Here is a 19,164-nt window from a genome sequence, read left to right as displayed (position 1 = left end):
CCTGATATATCCAGTATTGTCTGACCCCTGCCTGCTTCCTTTACTTCCTGTATTTTACGTCTTCCCAACACACACTCATATACATACACCGTGCTTAGTCAGAAGGGCTTCTTTCACTGACTGGGATGAGTTGATCCCTTACCCATGATGACCTTTGTGTGTGTCTTGTGTTCCATTTACTTGAAGTGCTTTCCCCACACCCTCTTTGACATGTTAATTAAAATTCATCTTTCCGAGAACGTATCAAATATCCTTTCATGACCCCTTCTTGGAATACATCATTTCCCACTGTTAACAGGCTCTCATACTCCCTTACCTTTTTCCTTCAGAGTACTTACTACACTTTGTAGTTAGTTGTTTTCGTTTGTTTGCTTTTGCTTTTGTTTTACTTAATATCTGCTTTTTCCCTTCTGAAGGCAGGGACTCTATGTGTTTTGCATGCACAGAATCTAGTCCAGGCCGTCCTTACGTCTCACAGCTCTGATATGCAAATATTTTAGTTACCACTGAAATCAGTAGATAACACCAGTCCGCAGACAACATGGTTCCAATTTTCGTTACTACCATGTGTTAACTGGGAAGAATTACATAAAGTACAAACATCATTGCTAACTCTTTAATCCACGAATCACTCTGAGAATAACGGATGTGCCTGGTTTTTCCAGCATCTGTCATTGAGTGGTCATTGCGTATCTCTTATTCAGTTCAGGTACAGACAGCACAGCATGTGATTACATTGCCTCCTTGCCTCCCAGTGACAAACCCACATGACATTTTACAAAAATGCATAATTGGCAAAGAGAGTTGGCCAACAAAGAAAAAGTGCCACTAAGAAATAAAAGTGATGATGCTGGAAGTGAAACTCAAATGGCACGTAAATGGAGTTATAGGAGAGATAGCGGATGTGGGAGTGTTGATGCTGTTTCCCTTCTGTAGACATGAGATGTGCAGTCAGAGGAATTTAGTAAAGGTGAACTTATGGAGATGAATGAGGAAAGTGGTTGTGATCAAAGGCTAAAGTTTTCCTAAAGGAAATGGCACTGGCAAAAATCTTCATAATTAAAGGAAGTCTGAGAGATATTTCACAACATTAAAAGTGCAAAGGATGAAATATTGGAAGCTGATCCCAGCTGTCTCAGTCAGCTTGGGCTTTCATAGCAAAGTACCATAGACTAAGCGGCTTATGAACAACAGAAATTTATTTCTCATAGATCTGGAGGCTGAAGTTCAAGATCAGGGTGACAGCATGGTCGGATTCTGGTGAGAACCCTCTTCCGGGTTGCAGATGGCTGACTTCTTGTATCCTCACATAGCAGGAAGAGAGATAGCTAGCTCTCTGGCCTCTTCTTATGAGGGTATTAATCCTATTCATGAGGGCTCCACCTTCATGACCTAATTACCTCCCAGAGGCCCCACCTCCAAACTCAATAATATTGGGATTTGCGTTTCACATGAATTCTGGGGGGACACAAACATTCAGTCCATTGTACCAACTTAGAAAGAAGTATGACAATGACAATTCACCAAGGCATGGAGAAGATGCTCACTACTTACTCTACGGTTTTTTAAAAAAGAAAATTTAATTGTTAATATTTAAAAGTACAATAGTGTTTTAAATAACAATGTACTGAATAAATACTAGTTTTCTTGTTTTTTTCATTTTCCCATATATCTATAACGGACAGTAAGAGAGTATTTAATGGTTTAGGGATGCTGAAAAGCTAGACTTTGCAGGGCAAAAGTAAAGAGTGAAAGAAACCAAGTGAGGGCTTAGAAATCTGCATGTGGATTCCCCATACATGCTTTGGCAAGGGCTGAGTTTTAGATGTGCAGGGCAAGACTTTGGAAACTCTAGCAGAGATTATTTGCTGCATGCCTATGATGTAAGAAGATATGCAATGCAGGGAAACTTTGTAGTGTCAACCAAACTCTAGTAGAGACACTGTGCTGAGTACCTCTGGCATCAGCTAAAAGTTAATAAGGTTTACAGTTTGAGAGTAATGACCACGCTGTAGGTGGAACTAGATGCCATTATTAATCTTTTAAAATTTTATCAGAGAACTGTTAAAATGAGAAGCAGGTTTATTATATAAAATACAGAATCAAAACTTTTAGGTGTGAGGTGAATCTCATTGCGGTTTTGATTTGCATTTCCCTGATGGTTAGCAATGTTGAGCATCTTTTCATGTTCCTGTTGGTCATCTGCATTTCCTCTTTGGAAAAAATGTCTATTCAGGTTTTCTGCCCATTTTTTAATCGGGTTGTTTGTTTTTTTGATGTTGAGTTGTATGAGCTATTTATATATTTTGGCTATTTACCCCTTATTGGTTATCATTTGCAAATATTTTCTCCCATTCAGTAGATTGTCTTTTCATTTTGTCAATGGTTTCCTTCACTGTGCAAAAGCTTTTAAGTTTAATTAGGTCCCATTTGTTTATTTTTGCTTTTATTTCCTTTGCTTTAGGAGACAAATAGAAAAATATTGCTATGATTTATGTCAAAGAGTGTTCTATGTTTTCCTCTAGGAGTTTTATGGTTTCTGGCTTTACATTTAGGTCTGAGTTTATTTTTGTATATGGTGTTAGAGAATGTTCTAACGTCATTCCTTTACTTGTGGCTGTCTAATTTTCCCAGCACCTCTTACTGAAGAGACTGCCTTTTCTCCATTGTATATTCTTGCCTCCTTTGTCAAATTGACCATAAGTGTGTGGGCTTCTTTCTGTGCTCTCTTTTTGAACATTTTTTTCTATTGTGATTGGTTACTAGAAACTTTATTCCTTTATAAGATAATAGCACTGTGTATGCTTACTTGTTTGTAGCCAGTTGGCTAGAAAGCTATAAGGTTGTGCTGCTATGAAGAAAACTTAAGTTTTGTTTAAGGTCAGAGTTATCATTTCAAGGGAATCAGGACAGTCTTGTGACTATGAGTTATTGGTCTAGGAGACTATTCAAATTGTGGCCTCCGTTTTGGTTTCTCTTTTGCATTAGGAAGCCCATTTTTGGAATGTTGGTTCCAAATCTCCTCAGGCGCTTCCCAGGCGTAATCTGAAACCAGCCCCTGTAGGTGAAGGGCAGGGAGAGACCAAAGAAAGAGGCAGAAGTCTCTAGATTGGCATGTGGCAGCTTTAATAAACAAGGGAACTTACTTACGAGGCTTGTCTTGAGCACCAAAAGACAAGTAGATCTCTGCATTAGCTTGCCAGAATCTGAAAATTTATACAGAGGCTTTAAATGTGTGCAGTCACGTACACAGTTGAGATAGTCCCATCATCACGTTATTAACTCAGGGCTGTATCCTTGGGGCAGCTTCTGGGAGTGGAGAAGGCAAAGGGAATGCATATTCTGAGGACAGGGGAGGGGGTGAGGAGCCTCCAATTGCCCAGGTCAAGCTCCGGGGTTCAACTGGTGGTCTTGCCTTTTTGATGACTTCCCTCAACGTGGTTATATCTAGGAAATATTCTTGCCTTATCAGAATTTGTGGAAGTCATGGATTACCATAATCATAGATTCAAAAAAATACTTTAACTGTAATAACCATAAGGGTGAAATATTAGCAAAATTAATTAATCATATGTGGGTTTTTTCTGTTACAACAGATGTACACAATCCATTAAGAATTTTAAATTACAAAATGTATATAATTTTGATGCGTTGACCCTCAGATCCTTAAATATCCTCAAGAATAGACAGCTATCATTTTATAAGTGGACAGTACCTTGAAATTCTGTCTTCATTTTACATTAAGGAGAATGAATTCTACAGAGGCAAAGGGATTTGCACACAGCTACAGATCTCTTTTGTGATGACACCTTAAATCAGTCCTGACTCCCAATCCTTAGTGGAGACTTAAAATCGATGTTGTTTCTATTTCACTTTATTCTCTAAGCTCTAAATTCTCCGTCACAATGAAGGGAACTTCTCTGCACCAAGATTCTGAGCAAATGGTGTCGATGGGGCTAGCGTTTCATTTTGCACATCTCCAGTCCTATTCTCTTCCCACTCCTCTAACTTGTATCTCATATAAATGGCACTTTTCTGTTGCCACAGGTAAAAGGCGCCAGAAATTGGTGCCCTGTATCCATGACTTGGAAAGGAAGAAAAAAAGGCTGATTTGCAGACAATTTTCGGAAAACCATGGTTGAACAGCAAAATTTGGAGGAATTTCAGCCAAATTAGTAATGTTTTTTACAACTCTGTTGAGAGATCCTTGACCAAATGTCCACCAAACCCCTGTCGTCTGACCTGAAATCCCGTGCCCTTTTTTTTTTAACATCTTTATTGGAGTATAATTGCTTTACAATGTTGTATTAGTTGCTGCTGTAAAACAAAGTGAATCAGCTATACGTGTACATATATCCCCATATCTCCTCCCTCTTGCGTCTCCCTCCCACCCTCCCTATCCCACCCCTCTAGGTGGTCACAAAGCACCAAGCTGATCTCCCTGTGCTATGTGGCTGCTTCCCACTAGCTATCGATTTTACATTTGGTAGTGTATATATGTCCATGCCACTCTCTCACTTCGTCCCACCTTACCCTTCCCCCTCCCCGTGTCCTCAAGTCCATTCTCTATGTCTACATCTTTATTCCTGTCCTGCCCCTAGGTTCTTCAGAAGATTTTTTTTTTTTGGATTCCATATGTATGTGTTAGCATACGGTATTTGTTTTTCTCTTTCTGACTTACTTCACTTTGTATGACAGTCTCTGGGTCCATCCACCTCACTACAAATAACTCAATTTCATTTCTTTTTATGGCTGAGTAATATTCCATTGTATATATGTGCCACATCTTCTTTATCCATTCATCTGTCGATGGACACTTAGGTTGCTTCCATGTCCTGGCTGTTGTAAATAGTGCTGCAATGAACATTGTGGTACATGACTCTTTTTGAATTACGGTTTTCTCAGGGTATATGCCCAGTAGTGGGATTGCTGGGTCATATGGTAGTTCTATTTTTAGTTTTTTAAGGAACCTCCATACTGTTCTCCATAGTGGCTGTATCAATTTACATTCCCACCAACAGTGCAAGAGGGTTCCCTTTTCTCCACACCCTCTCCAGCATTTATTGTTGGCAGATTTTTGATAATGGCCATTCTGATTGGCGTGAGGTGATACCTCATTGTAGTTTTGATTTGCATTTCTCTAATAATTAGTGATGTTAAGCATCCTTTCATGTGTTTGTTGGCAATCTGTGTATCTTCGTTGGAGAACTGTCTATTTAAGTCTTCTGACCATTTTTTGATTGGGTTGTTTTTTTGTTATTGAGTTGTATGAGCTATTTGTATATTTTGGAAATTAAGCCCTTGTTGGTCACGTCATTTGCAAATATTTTCTCCTAGTCCACAGGTTTTCTTTTCATTTTTTTATGGTTCCTTTGCTGTGCAAAAGCTTGTAAGTTTGATTAGGTCCCATTTATTTATTTTTGCTTTTTTATTGTCTATTGCCTTTGTAGACTGATCTAAGAAAACATTGGTAAGATTTATGTCAGAGAATATTTTGCCTATGTTCTCTTCTAGGAGTTTTATGGTGTCGTGTCTTATATTTAAGTCTTTAAGTCATTTTGAGTTTATTTTTGTGCATGGCATGAAGGTGTGTTCTAACTTCATTGATTTACATGCGGCTGTCCAACTTTCCCAAGAGTTAGTATTTTTTAACCTTGATGTGTTTGCTCATGGAGTTCACTACTCTTATATATCCCTTTATTACTATGACTGAAATCAGAGCTGGATGCTGCTTTTAGTCTCACATATGCAAGTTGTGCATTCAAGAATTACCATGCTTCGCTTTTAGTGTACACACTCAGATTTAATCATCACCAAGTCCTATCTGTTTTGTTCTTATACAGTCGTCCCTTGTATCTGCAGGGAATTGGTGCCAGGACTCCCATTGATACCAAAATCTGTGGATGCTCAATCCTTTATATACAATGGCACAGTATTTGCATATAAACTATGCAGTCCTCCTGTATACTTTCAATCATCTCTAGATTACTTATAATAGCTAATGCAATGTAAATGCTATGTAAATAGTTGCCTGTGTGCAGCAAATTCAAGTTTTGCTATTTGGAACGCTGTGGAAATTTTTTTTTTTTGAGTACTTTATTTTTTTAAAAAATTTATTTATTTATTTATTTATTTTTGGCTGCGTTGGGTCTTCGTTTCTGTGCGAGGGCTTTCTCCAGTTCCGGCGAGCGGGGGCCACTCTTCGTCGCGGTGTGCGGGCCTCTCACAGTCGCGGCCTCTCCCATTGCGGAGCACAGGCTCCAGACGCGCAGGCTTAGTAGTTGTGGCTCACGGGCCGAGCTGCTCCACGGCATGTGGGATCTTCCCAGACCAGGGCTCGAACCCGTGTTCCCTGCATCGGCAGGCAGATTCTCAACCACTGCGCCACCAGGGAAGCCCCTTTTCAGTACTTTATATTCACAGTTGGTTGAATCCATGGCTATGCTGACTATTTAACTCTCACATCCTTTCAATAACTCTCACATCCCTTCTTATTCCCTGAGCCATAATCTTTTCCCAAAACTAATTCAGGAAGCCTCTATGCTGGCAGTCCCATCTCCAGCTTTGCATCTTCCAGATTATTCTTTAATTGCAGCAAACCTTTTTTTTCTAAAATATAAATCTTATCGTGTCACTCATAGACTGAGGCTCCTTCACTTTGTCCTTACGGGCCATTAGATGAAGTCCAAAATTTTAACATTATTGTAAACTCCCTGAGGACTACTTCTGCCCATTCCAAGGCCTCCCACACAATGTGTGAACAATAAATTAAATGTCTATTGACTATTTTGAAGAAGCATATTTTTTCGAGGCCCTTCATTTTTACAGCCATCTCTTTATTTTCACACATGCCCTTGCAATCTATGGACCTAAATTCCTAAAAAGAATTAAGAAGAGAAAAAAAAATTTTTTTAAGGCCATTCATAGTACCTGTTATAGGAGTGCAGGACAGAATGAGAGATGTCAGGCTGCCTGCAAGTGGCGGAAGAGGTAAGAAGAGTCCTGGGAAAGAGGGCTGGGCAAGAGTCAGACGCCCAGAGATATTTGGAAACCAAGGAAGAATGGACACAAGGCCAACAGGAGAGGAGACAGACTGCACCAGCCACAAAGCACAACCTTGGTATCTAAGCCAATGGCTGAGGTATACTTAATCGACATATTCTCCCATTCCAGAAGAAAACCTGGCCTAGAATTTAGTTTACTTCACAGATATTTGGCTAGGTATTGAACTAAGAGCCAATGACACAAATCCTTCATTCCAGTTCAGAAGGCAGACAGGAAAAAATAGCAGTATTAGAGGGTGAGGCATGCACCAGGTGTGGTGGGGAAGTGAGTGAGGAAGGGGCGTATTGTTCATCTTGGGGGTTCAGGGTAGATAAACTAATAGATATTGATGGTAAGAACTAATGAGAACCATACAAGTATTAAGAAAAATTATATTTAATGTTTGAAAATTTAGATTTTTATTAATGGAGATGAATTTAAAGATAATACATACTATAGCACTATATTTGTATTTGGCAATATAGGAAAAAATTTACAAACATTGGTTGTTTGTTGAGGCAAGAGGAAGGATACCTAGATTTTTCTTGTCTTCCTGAAAAAGTTCAAGAACAGCAAAACTGGGACTTCCCTGGTGGCGCAGTGGTTAAGAATCCGCCTGCCAGTGCAGGGGACACGGGTTCGATCCCCGATCTGGGAAGATCCCACATGCCACGGAGCAACTAAGCCCGTGTGCCACAGCTACTGAGCCTGCGCTTTAGAGCCCTTGAGACACAACTACTGAGCCCTCGTGCCACAACTACTGAAGCCCGCGTGCCTAGAGCCCGTGCTCTGCAACAAGACAAGCCACCACGCTGAGAGCCCGCGCACTACAACGAAGAGTAGGCCCCGCTCGCCGCAACTAGAGAACGCCTGTGCACAGCAATGAAGACCAAACGCAGCCAAAAATAAACAAATAAATTTATTAAAAAAAAAAAAAGAACAGCAAAACTCACTGTGAACTATATATGTACATTTATACTCCTTTTTTCTATTTTTAAAAGTCTGATCATGGATATTGTAAAATTTTAAGAATAAGAACAGCGTGGGCTTAGATTTGTGGGCAGACAAATTGAAGTAAATTAGAGAGAGAATCTAAAACTATGTTTAAGAAGTTTCATATATGATGCTTTTCAGGAACTTGATATATTTAAATTGAATAATGTGCTGCTATCAGATAATCAGTTATACCGTGTGAGTAAGGGAAGATATTACTATGAAACTCCAAAAACAGCTAATTAAAGAGTTCAGTTCACTTCTAATCTTCGATTTTGCTCTCAATCTATCTTCCTATTTTGTCAGAGCATAAACTTGTGAGTTTCCTAGGACTTCATCATAATTCTTTATGTTTATGTGTGTAAATATATGTGTATGTGCTTGTATATGTATATATATTTTATATATTTGCTTGTATCTATATATCTTTTGAACCTATCTCTATATGTACCTTCTTGTATATATGTAGAAAGACACATATTTCTTCTTGCTTTTAACTTTTACTATAAAAGTTTCAAATATATAAACAGAATATTAAAGTGAACTACTGTGTACCTCAAGACAGTTAAAACTGTTAAAATAGGAATCTGCAAACGCCCAGAGCACATTCTTCTAATGCTTTAGAGGTAGTTCTCCCAAGGTTGAAGTGATTGAACCCTCCAGAAGTCTGATTTTTCCTTTCACTTGCCACTTCCCTTTTTCCTCTTGTCTTAATGTATGTAACTAGAATGTAGCCAGTTTGCTGCTGGATTTCAGCTCAGAGCAGGAAAGTAGCTCAGCATCCCAACTACCCACCTTCAGGGAGCCAAACAGAGTGCAGGGGCAGGGGCGGAGTTAAGGATCGGCTCAGGGGAGAACCAATTGAGGTGGGGGGGGGGCCCAGGGGATGATGGTTCAGCTTTAAGAACTCTTTCTTTTTAGTCCTGAAGAGCGTAAAGAATTGCATACCTGCAGGGCATGCATTTGATCGCTCAGTGCTGGCACCAACTGCCAAGGCCGCTGCTCCAGGCCCTTCTCCTCTGGGGAGAGCCCATGCGCCCAGGCAGAGATTCCACTTCTGTGCAGTCCGCAGCTGCGGGTTTTGAGCGGTGTATTGCAAAGAACCCGCGAACACTGATTTATTAAAAATGCAGCATAGCCCTCTCTGCTTCTTGTCATCCAATCAAAACAGAATTAGTGCGTAGAGGATATTGGAACGTGTTCAAAGTTGCCTTCTCAAGTCCGCCTTCCACCGGCTCTAAAAAGCCCCTAATTTATTGGGCCATCATCCTCATTTCATTGATTCCTCCATTTCCTTGCCAAGGGAGGAGGTGGGAACAACAACAACAAAAATTCTTACCAAAAAATGACTATTCTTTAAAGAGTATTTCGCTTTTTTTCACCACCCACTCCTCTCTGACGCCCTCTAGTGGGACAGGTATTAACATGTTTACGGAGTCCCATTTTTACAGATTTCTAGTTAGGAAACGCAGTTCATCCGGGCGGAGAGGAAATCCACACAGGTGGACCGGTCCACACTGGCCACCTCCCCCGAGGAGGGTGGGCGAACCTGCCGGAATGGGTGGGGGCAGGAGAGTTGCATCGAGATGGAGACTTAGAGAAAAGATCCGCGGGCTCAGGCGGGGAGCGCAGCGGAAACCGGGGTCTGGGGCCGCAGGAAACCGGCTGTTTAAGAATTTGCTAACCCTTTGGGACTTCCCTGGCGGTCCCGTGGTTAAGACTCCGCGCTTCAACTGCAGGGGGCGCGGGGTCCATCCTTGGTCAGGGAACTAAGATCCCAAATGCCCTGCCGCCGGCCAAAAAAAAAAAGAGAAAGAAAAGAATTTGCTGTCTGGTAGCACCTGCTGCTGTGTGTGAAAAAGTGCAAAGAGAGTGCGCCTGAGAAGCACCTGGCAAAGCGCTGGCGCGACATGAAGGGACGGCGAAGGCGGAGGGCTTGGTGTGGACTGCTGGCGTGGCGGCGATGGGACCGCGAGGTGGGCGACCGTGAAGCCAGGTGACCGTGACGAGTGGAGAGGGTCTGGTGCTGCACCTGTCACTGTGCTAGACCTGGTGGAGGATGCTGCAGCAGGTGCTTCGCAGAGGGCTCCAGTCGTTCTGCCACAGGCTGGGCTTGTGCGTGAGCCGGCACCCGGTCTTTTTCCTCACCGCGCCCGCAGTCCTGACCATCACCTTCGGCCTCAGCGCGCTCAACCGCTTCCAGCCCGAGGGCGACCTGGAGCGCCTGGTCGCTCCCAGCCACAGCCTGGCCAAGATCGAGCGCAGCCTGGCCAGCAGCCTTTTCCCCCTGGACCAGTCCAAAAGCCAGCTCTATTCGGACTTACACACCCCCGGGAGGTATGGCAGGGTGATCCTCCTCTCCCCACCCGGGGACAATATTTTGCTCCAGGCTGAGGGGATCCTGAAGACTCGCTGAGCCTTGCGGGAAATGAAGTGAGCTGCGAAGTCTGTAGCTACACTTTTTCTCAAATGACAGGGCGAGCTCTCAGCATGAGATATGCGTGCTGGATGATATTATTTCAGTGCTAAAGGATCTCAGGCAGGGTGCAAGTGAGGTATCCCAACCCTAAATTAAAGGTATGCTCCTCCTGCATGCTTCTGCCAGTTAAACAGGTAGCACTTCATTTCTTGCCCTAAACAAGCAGAGAAAGTGCAGAGGTTTCATCTTTAAGACACAGAAGACAATTGCTTCTTTCACTGAAGAAGAAGGTGTGGATAAATTTGGAAGGAAAAACTAAAGTAAAACAATATCAAAGGCACATTTATATATTTATTAGAGGTTGGTTAGTTACTGGAAGGTGGATCGTGAGCCTTTAGCGTTGCCAGGGACTTTATTTCCATTGCCAAGAGAAATAAACACATAGCTACCAACAGCCTGGCTACAATTTGGTACTGACTGTCTGTACCGATGTATGCCTGTGTGACGGTCAATAATAAGCTTTGACTATTATTGGGATTCCATGAATTTATGTATGACCCTAGTAGGAATCCCAACAATCACGTATATTTGTGTTTGCATGCAAAAATAGCTGCTCCCTAGGTCTAAATGGAAATAATCATATGCTACATGCAAGGGTTGGTAAACTTGACCATAAGCAAATATTTTAGGCTTTGCAGACCACACACTATCTTTGTCATATAGTCTTTTTTTTTTCCTCTTCTCTTTTTCTTTTTCTCTTTATCGTTTTTAACAATACTTTAAAAATGAAAAAAAAAAAAATCTTAACTCGCAGGCCAAACAAAATCATGCCAGGGGTCAGATTTGGACCCCAGACCATAGTTTGCTAATCTCTGAAATAGAAGTACATAATCAGAGGGGTTTATCTTCCCTTTTTAACTATTCTATGACTTTAGTGTCAAAATGTGTTTCCTCTTCATTTTCTAATCCCTTTTACTATGCCCTCTAAGACTCAGTTTGCCTGGACACCTGACCATTTGATTCCCTGTGGTCCATGTGGTGTGTTTTAGCTGTCTGCAGCTGATTTCCTGGTCAGGGAATTAGAAATTGAGGAAATAGGTGGAAAAAGAAATGATGAGACACTGTGAGAGGGATCAGACAATTCTTTGTCATGGAAGAATTAACCAGTTTTTGTTAGGAAACAATCTGAAGTTAAACTTTTAAATTCACAAAGTCATAGGTGAGAAGCTTTAAGTAAATCAGAAGACATTCTTCTCTAAGTGTATTTCGATCCTAAGTAGAACTCAGTCCAGAACTTCCTAGAAACTTTGGTACATCTGATTATTTTGACAAGGGAGAAGCACAGATATTGGTTTTGTGTGTACCACCAACTTGAGTGCGAAACTTCTGGGACGAAGCTGATTTAAAGAAAGAGGAGTAGCTTAGAATGACGCCATAGAGCAAACAAAATGTACATATGATCAAAAGCAATGAGGAAAAAAGCTAAACATCTGAAGGTTTCACATTTAAGCAGTGTGAAAAGCACATCTGAACACGTGTACAATGTTGGGGTGTGGTTTGTTTTGCATTTTAAAGTCAAATTTATAGATTTAAAGATCAAGGCTCAAACGCCTCTACTATTACTATGAAATATGCCATAAAGCACAGGGGGCAGGGGGCGCAGAGTAGATTCTAACACTACTTTCTGCACCTGTTTGAGATGTCCCTTATTGTCACAAATTTTTGTAACATTAGTCCAATCGATACTATTGGACCTAGAGTTCCATCCTTCAAGTGTGTCTGTTGAAGCAATCTGACGTGGTCAGATTGGCTCTTTAATTAAAACACTGTGCCTCATGTAAAAAACGAGCTCTCCTGACTTAAATGGAATATGGGTCTAAACATTAATTAGGAAACAGTCTAAACTAAAAATAAGTTTTTCTCATTATTCATTAGCCAGCGTAATCATAGGCAATACTTTTTAGCTTACAAAAAGGAAAATCAATCATCATAACATGACTCTTTCCCTTTGATGAGTGTAAGAAGGTGACAATTTTCATAGATTCCCCACATCCAAATAATGGATGAACTAATCCAGTATTTTCACAGTAAAATGAATGGGGAAGAAAAACAGAAAACCTTAGTCTTTGATTGTAAGGTTTTATCCAGCTCCAGATTCAAATTTCTTGGTTAAGAGGTAAAGACATTAAGCAAGTTTGGTTTCGCTGCAAATAGCATTTGACTTGAATTCCATTTTTAAATCATAGTGTTTGTTTTAGCAGATCTCTACATTAAAGTTAAGAAATCATATTATAGTTGGAAATCATCTCTTCAAAATGTCATTTATTGACTACAGACAAAATACCTAGATGGAATTTAACTGATTGTAAAGATCGCATTAAATGGACACAAGTGAACTGTTTGTAGGCTCTTCCATAATGGTGATGTAAATTCCATTTACATAGATGGCAAAGACTGTGCTTTCCTGATCCAACAAGACCCTACCTCGCATGTTCAATGTCACTAGTTGAATGTCCCATTAGCAACTCTGGGGACAAAGGCAGGTTACACTGAGATATGTGAGCTGCTCTCTGTGAACACCTTACTTTTACTATGATTCAATGTACTTCACTAACTGGGAGGTAATCTAACTTTCTGTGTATGTGTATGCATTTTTCAACGCAAGATGTACTGCAATGTATAATAAATACGAAAGTTATAAATTATTATAATTTTGTGCAAAACTATCTCACAGAAAAAAATAAGTCATAAACTAAAATTTGATATATTGTATCACTTTATTATTTGCAAGTATTAATATATGACTCTGGGTTATTTTAAATTATTGATAGCATTCCACCCATCTCACTTCATTCAAATACTTTTTCACAAAATAGTGAACTAACTAAAGGCTAACTAAACATATGTTAATTTTAGGTATTTATTAGTTATTGAAATTAGGAAGAAAGATCCTTATAATACCTGGTAATGCTTTTCTATGTGAATTTTAATTCTCTGGATTAAATAAATTTTTATAAAATAATAGTGTTTGAAAAAAATCTGTAATTGAAGATAAACCTATATACTAAAAACTGTGAAAAGAAACACTGCTGAATATCAAGCAAATCTGAAGCACTGTGACTGCTTTACATCCCTCCTAATTATGCATCTTACATTAGACTTCTCTTACTTTGGCTCTTCCCATTATTATTTTTTTGCACTAAAAGTTTGTTCTTTTTTTCCTTCCAAATAGTTAACTACCGTTGAGTAGAAATACACAGAAAGATTAATTGGCCTTCCATTTGTATTTAATTCAGTAATTGTAGCTACTTTAAGCAAATGATTTCCATATGTTTATTATTCCATCTTTATTTTGAGGGAGTTCTAGATTGTCTTTTGTTTGTGGGGCACTTCACTAACATAGATATGCCCTCCCATTGTGTCATTCTAATGCTTAATTCTATACATTTTTAAAATTCTGCTTTTGTATCTTTACATTTCCCTGATTTCTCCAATTTTATAAAAGCCATCAGTACCGCTCCCTGATATATAGTTTTTCTTTCCTTAAGAGTTCATGGTAAGATTGTATTGATAGTTCCCTCTTCCTGAAAGTTAGGCACAGCCATGAAATATGACTGTAAGGAACATGTATTATTTCTGAGTGGAAAGAATAAATTGGCAGGGCTCTTCTCTTCTCTACTGCTCTCCTCCCCTGCCAGAATAATTATAGAAGCACCATGAGAAGGACAGCATTGACCCATGACATGGAGATCAGCCGCCTGGGGAATTACCCACAGTGGACCTTACACGAACAAGAAACCACCTTTGTTGTTGCAAGCCACTGAGATTGGAGAGTTGACTAACATTCATTCAACTCTACCATGTTATGTCAATCACCATACTATTCTTCTTCCATAATTTCACTCCGTCCATGCTCCTGCATATAGATTTTCAATTCTGTGATTACTGATTTTGACTTCACAGAAGCACCAATGCAATGAGACAAGGCCCAACCATTTCTAAGCAAGAAAATATGAAATCCAGGTCCTAAACCTCACTGTTTCTACCAGCTCTGGGTAATAAAGCACCAAAATCTCCTTCCAAAGTGTGTTCTATAAGAATAATTCAAGTAGCCCTATTTATCTCATCACACTGTTATAAGGAAAAAAAATGGTTTATGTGGAGGTTTTTTTGAAAGTTATTTTTATTGGAAAATATTGTCACTAGTATCATTATTGACCTTTGGTTGGACAACAATGATAATAGTAAAAAGGCTTATATTTATTTCATATTCATTTGACCTCTTTAACACTCTACATGTTGATTATTTCTTATATCATGGAACTGTTATGTTTCCAGCTAAATTAATGTGGATTTACACCCAGTATTTCCAATCATACATTTTATATTACTGGTCTCCCTTTTGTCTGTGCTCTGAATTCAGGCCTCCTATTTGGAAATTTTCCTACAGAGAACACTTTTTCCATTTCTGTGAATCTGAATTTTCCCTAGAGTTTCAGACATGCTTTAGGATATGTTGTGAAAAACAACATAAAATATTGGGTAATATATTGATAATTATACTTTAAATGCTTTTCCCTAAAATGTGTTTCCAAAAGAATCTTCTTTTAAGATTAATATTTCTCTGAACAAAGCTTTAATTAGTATCAGGATTAATGCTCAGAAAGATTAAATTACCCACCTGATTCTATTTTCAAGCTGCAAATAAAAGCAGTTATTTTTTTATATTTTATTTTTTATTTATTTTTTAAAATAGATCTTTATTGGAGTATAATTGCTTCACTATACTGTTAGTTTCTGTTGCACAACAAAGCGAATCAGCCATATGCATACGCATGTCCCCATATCCCCTCCCTCTTGTGCCTCCCTCCCACCCTCCCTATCCCACCCCTCTAGGTGGTCACAAAGCACCGAGCCAAACTCCCTGTGCTATGGTGCTGCTTCCCACCAGCCAACTATTTTACATTCGGAAGTGTATATATGTCAATGCTACTCTCACTTTGCCCAGGCTTCGCCCTCCCATCCCATGTCCTCAGGTCCATTTTCTATGTCTACCTCTTTATTCTTGCCCTGCCACTAGGTTCATCAGTACCATTTTTTATTTTTATTTTTTAGATTCCATATATATGCATTAGCATATGGTATATGTTTTTCTCTTTCTGACTTACTTCACTCTTACTTCACTCTAGGTCCATCCACCTCACTACAAATAATTTCGTTTCTTTTTATAGCTGAGTAAAATTCCATTGTATACATGTGCCACATCTTCTTTATCCATTCATCTGTTGATGGACACTTAGGTTGCTTCCATGTCCTGGCTATTGTAAATAGACCTGCAATGAACATTGTGGTACATGACTCTTTTTGAATTATGGTTTTCTCAGGGTATATGCCCAGAAGTGGGATTGCTGGGCCATATGGTAGTTCTATTTTTAGTTTTTTAAGGAACCTCCATGCTGTTCTCCATAGTGGCTGTATCAATTTACATTCCCACCAACAGTGCAAGAGGGTTCCCTTTTCTCCACACCCTCTCCAGCATTTATTGTTGGCAGATTTTTTGATAATGGCCATTCTGACTGGCATGAGGTGATACCTCATTGTAGTTTTGATTTGCATTTCTCTAATAATTAGTGATTTTGAGCATCTTTTCATGTGCCTCTTGGCCATCTGTATGTCTTCCTTGGTGAAATGTCTATTTAGGTCTTCCGCCCATTTTTAAACTGGATTGTTTGGTTTTTTTGATGTTGAGCTGCATGAGCTGTTTGTATATTTTGGAGATTAATCCTTTGTTGTTTCATTTGCAAATATTTTCTCCCATTCTGAGGGTTGTCTTTTTGTCTTGTTTATATGGTTTCCTTTGCTGTGCAAAAGCTTTTAAGTTTAATTAAGTCCCATTTGTTTTTGATGTTAATAGGCAACCCGATACTTCACAAAAATACAATAACATTTTACTCTTAAAGAAAGACTTTCCTTAGAGTAAAATAATCTATTTGTAGCAGCTTGTAAAATTGTATATAAAAAACCTGTAATAACTACCAAGTGAGTTTATAATACATCCATCTTGACTTTACTCCTCTGCTATGAAATAGATAGAAAATTCTGAAGATAGGTTTTTCAGCAGGTTACACTAAACGGTCACTATCCTATACTAAAGGAAACACACTTTTAAAAGATAAGAAATCTAAAATTCCACTTTGAGTTTTCCTTTTTGGTTTTGACAGAAACAGTCTTATTCATAATAGTTTGTTCAGATGCTTGCCTAGTGTGAGCATCATAGGAAGAAATTCAGTTTTTATGTGCAAAAAGCTAGAGTGCCTGCTTTAGATCAAAACTGGGGTCTGTGTTTAAATGGTTCACATTTTAGGGAAAACCTCTAGGTCATATTTGTTCAAAGATACCTTACAAATTGGAGTCATTCCAATCTACTTTAGCTTAAGACCAGGAAATCTGGCTTGAAAGAGAATAAGGTTGATTTTAGAGTAATCCCATAACTACAGTGACACTGTTTTGACTGGGAGAAAAATGCATATAAATTTCCTATACCTAAATCTATAACTGAAAACTGATTATTTGACTCTGAGCACATGTCTTAGGCCCATATGTCAGTGTGTACCAGCTTTAGGACATGTATCAAGTGAAACTGACAGCATACTTGTCTCAAAAATATAAATAATTTGAAGAAAAAGATGACTATGTCACAAGGCATAAATATAAAATAGCAATTTTAACTCCAGAGTGATACTTATCATGCTTAATACACAGAGAAAATATTCTTAGAGAGACCCAATAAGTGTACATATACAGGAAACAACAATCATATCTGAATATCAAATTCTGTGTATATCATATTCACAAGATAACTAAATAATAGACCAGGAAATTTCCTGCTCTACTAAGAGTAGATCTATTGCAGTAGTAAACTAAGTAATGCGTTATCTTCAATCGTCAATAACTGCTTGCAACAGAGCTTGTACATTTTAATATAGTAAATCCTAGATAAGATAAAATTTAGACCTGTAAATGTTTACTTAACTTTTTGCATCCTCTATGAAGTAACACTATCAGCCAACAAAAACTGTTATCTCCAAAAGACAAAAAAAATAGTGGGCTAGAGGAAATGAAAAACTGTAGCTTTTTGCATCTGATGATACATTTATGATTAAAAAGAAATGAGTATCTCAGATGTTAAGGACATTGTATCTGCAAATAGAAATTAGGTTTTAAATCTTTTTTCACTATTTCACAGCCCAGCTGAAGCAACCCATAAGCAAAGTAATGCACCATTTCAAAATTTTTATCCTTTTTTATCTGAAGACTCTGGTTTGCATTCATTCCCATGTAGAAAAATGCAATCTAAAGATAACGATATCAAACAGATGTGTTGGAACTTTAAAAAATTTACATGTAATTTACATACAATAAAATGCATTGATTTTAAGTGTTTAATTCTACGAAATTTGACAATTATAAGTACCCATATAATAATTCTCATAAAAGGGTAAATAAAGAACATTTCCATCCTACCATCTATATTCAAGAAGAGTTCACTTTTATAGTTGTAATTCCAATGTTATGTAGAAGTTCATTGAACAACTTTAGCAAAAGACATCAGAGACTCAAACTAGGATTATGTCAGTAGAAATGAGAAAAAGTAAAGTCAACGGAGAGATATTATGAATGTGGAATAATCAGGTTTGGCAACTGGTTGGATGTAGGGAGCAAAAAGAAATAATTAAGATGATCCCAATTTAGAACTGGCTGACTAGAAGAATTATAAATAAATACGAAAAGCTCGTGTTTTTAAAGAAGGGATGAATTCAGCTTTGGACATGTAGTCATTCATCAGGAAATCCATGTCAAAATAATCAGCTGGATGTATACTAGTGTTGAAATGATTACCAGTTGTGATTTTGATTATAGGTTAGCTCTGCCTACAACGTTAATCAGAGATTTTTTTTATGACTTGGAGATGACGTACATAAAAGTATACGTTCAGAATTCTGTGCAATGTGGGGAAAATATCCTCACAGATGAGCAGTCAGGTTTCAGGAGACTGAAAAAATAAATCAAAGGTCCATCAATTCTGAGCATTCTTTAAACTGAGAAGTTTATTTTCTTTTTTTAGTTTTGTTTTGTTTATAGACTTTAGTAACCCAGATTTTTTTATTTTTTATTTTTATTGGAGTCTAGTTGATTTACAATGTTATGTTAGTTTCAGGTATACAGCAAAGTGAATCTGTTATACATATACATAAATCCACTCTTTTTTAGATTCTTTTCCCATGTAGGCCATTACAGAGTATTGAGTAAAGTTCCCTGTGCTATACAGTAGGTCCTTATTAGTTATCTATTTTACATATAGTAGTGTGTATGTGTCAATCTCAATCTTCCAATTTATCAAGCGGGAGGGATAACCCAGATTTTTTATGTTTCTGGAAAACATTAAGAGAATTGAATTTTGGGGGTGAAATGGATTATCTGGTTAGAACCAAGATTCGTATGGGCTCACCACAGTAGGTTTTTGCTGTTGCCATCTCATTTGCTGAGCCCTCCCTTTTCCTGCAGTGGGTGATAAGTTCAAATTTTTCAGGTTTCAGAATATTTTAATGAAGACCTGTGGGTCAATTTATGTTAGTGATGGAAGATTACTGTGTGTTTGTGTAAAAGCATGAGTAAACTTCTTTGGTTCGCTCTGGTTACCACTCATG

At 38.5% G+C, this 19,164-nt stretch overlaps 1 pseudogene; it reads left to right on the top strand.

The window, feature by feature from the left end:
* Positions 1–10,096: 10,096 nt before the first annotated feature.
* Positions 10,097–10,674, top strand: LOC137772987 (patched domain-containing protein 4-like; annotated as a pseudogene).
* The last annotated feature ends 8,490 nt before the right edge of the window (positions 10,675–19,164 follow it).

This window comes from Eschrichtius robustus, chromosome 12, assembly GCF_028021215.1.
Source record: "Eschrichtius robustus isolate mEscRob2 chromosome 12, mEscRob2.pri, whole genome shotgun sequence".
NCBI classification, from domain to species: Eukaryota; Metazoa; Chordata; class Mammalia; order Artiodactyla; family Eschrichtiidae; genus Eschrichtius; species Eschrichtius robustus.
Note: the sequence above shows the minus strand (reverse complement) of the source record. Positions and strands in the feature narration are given on the sequence as shown.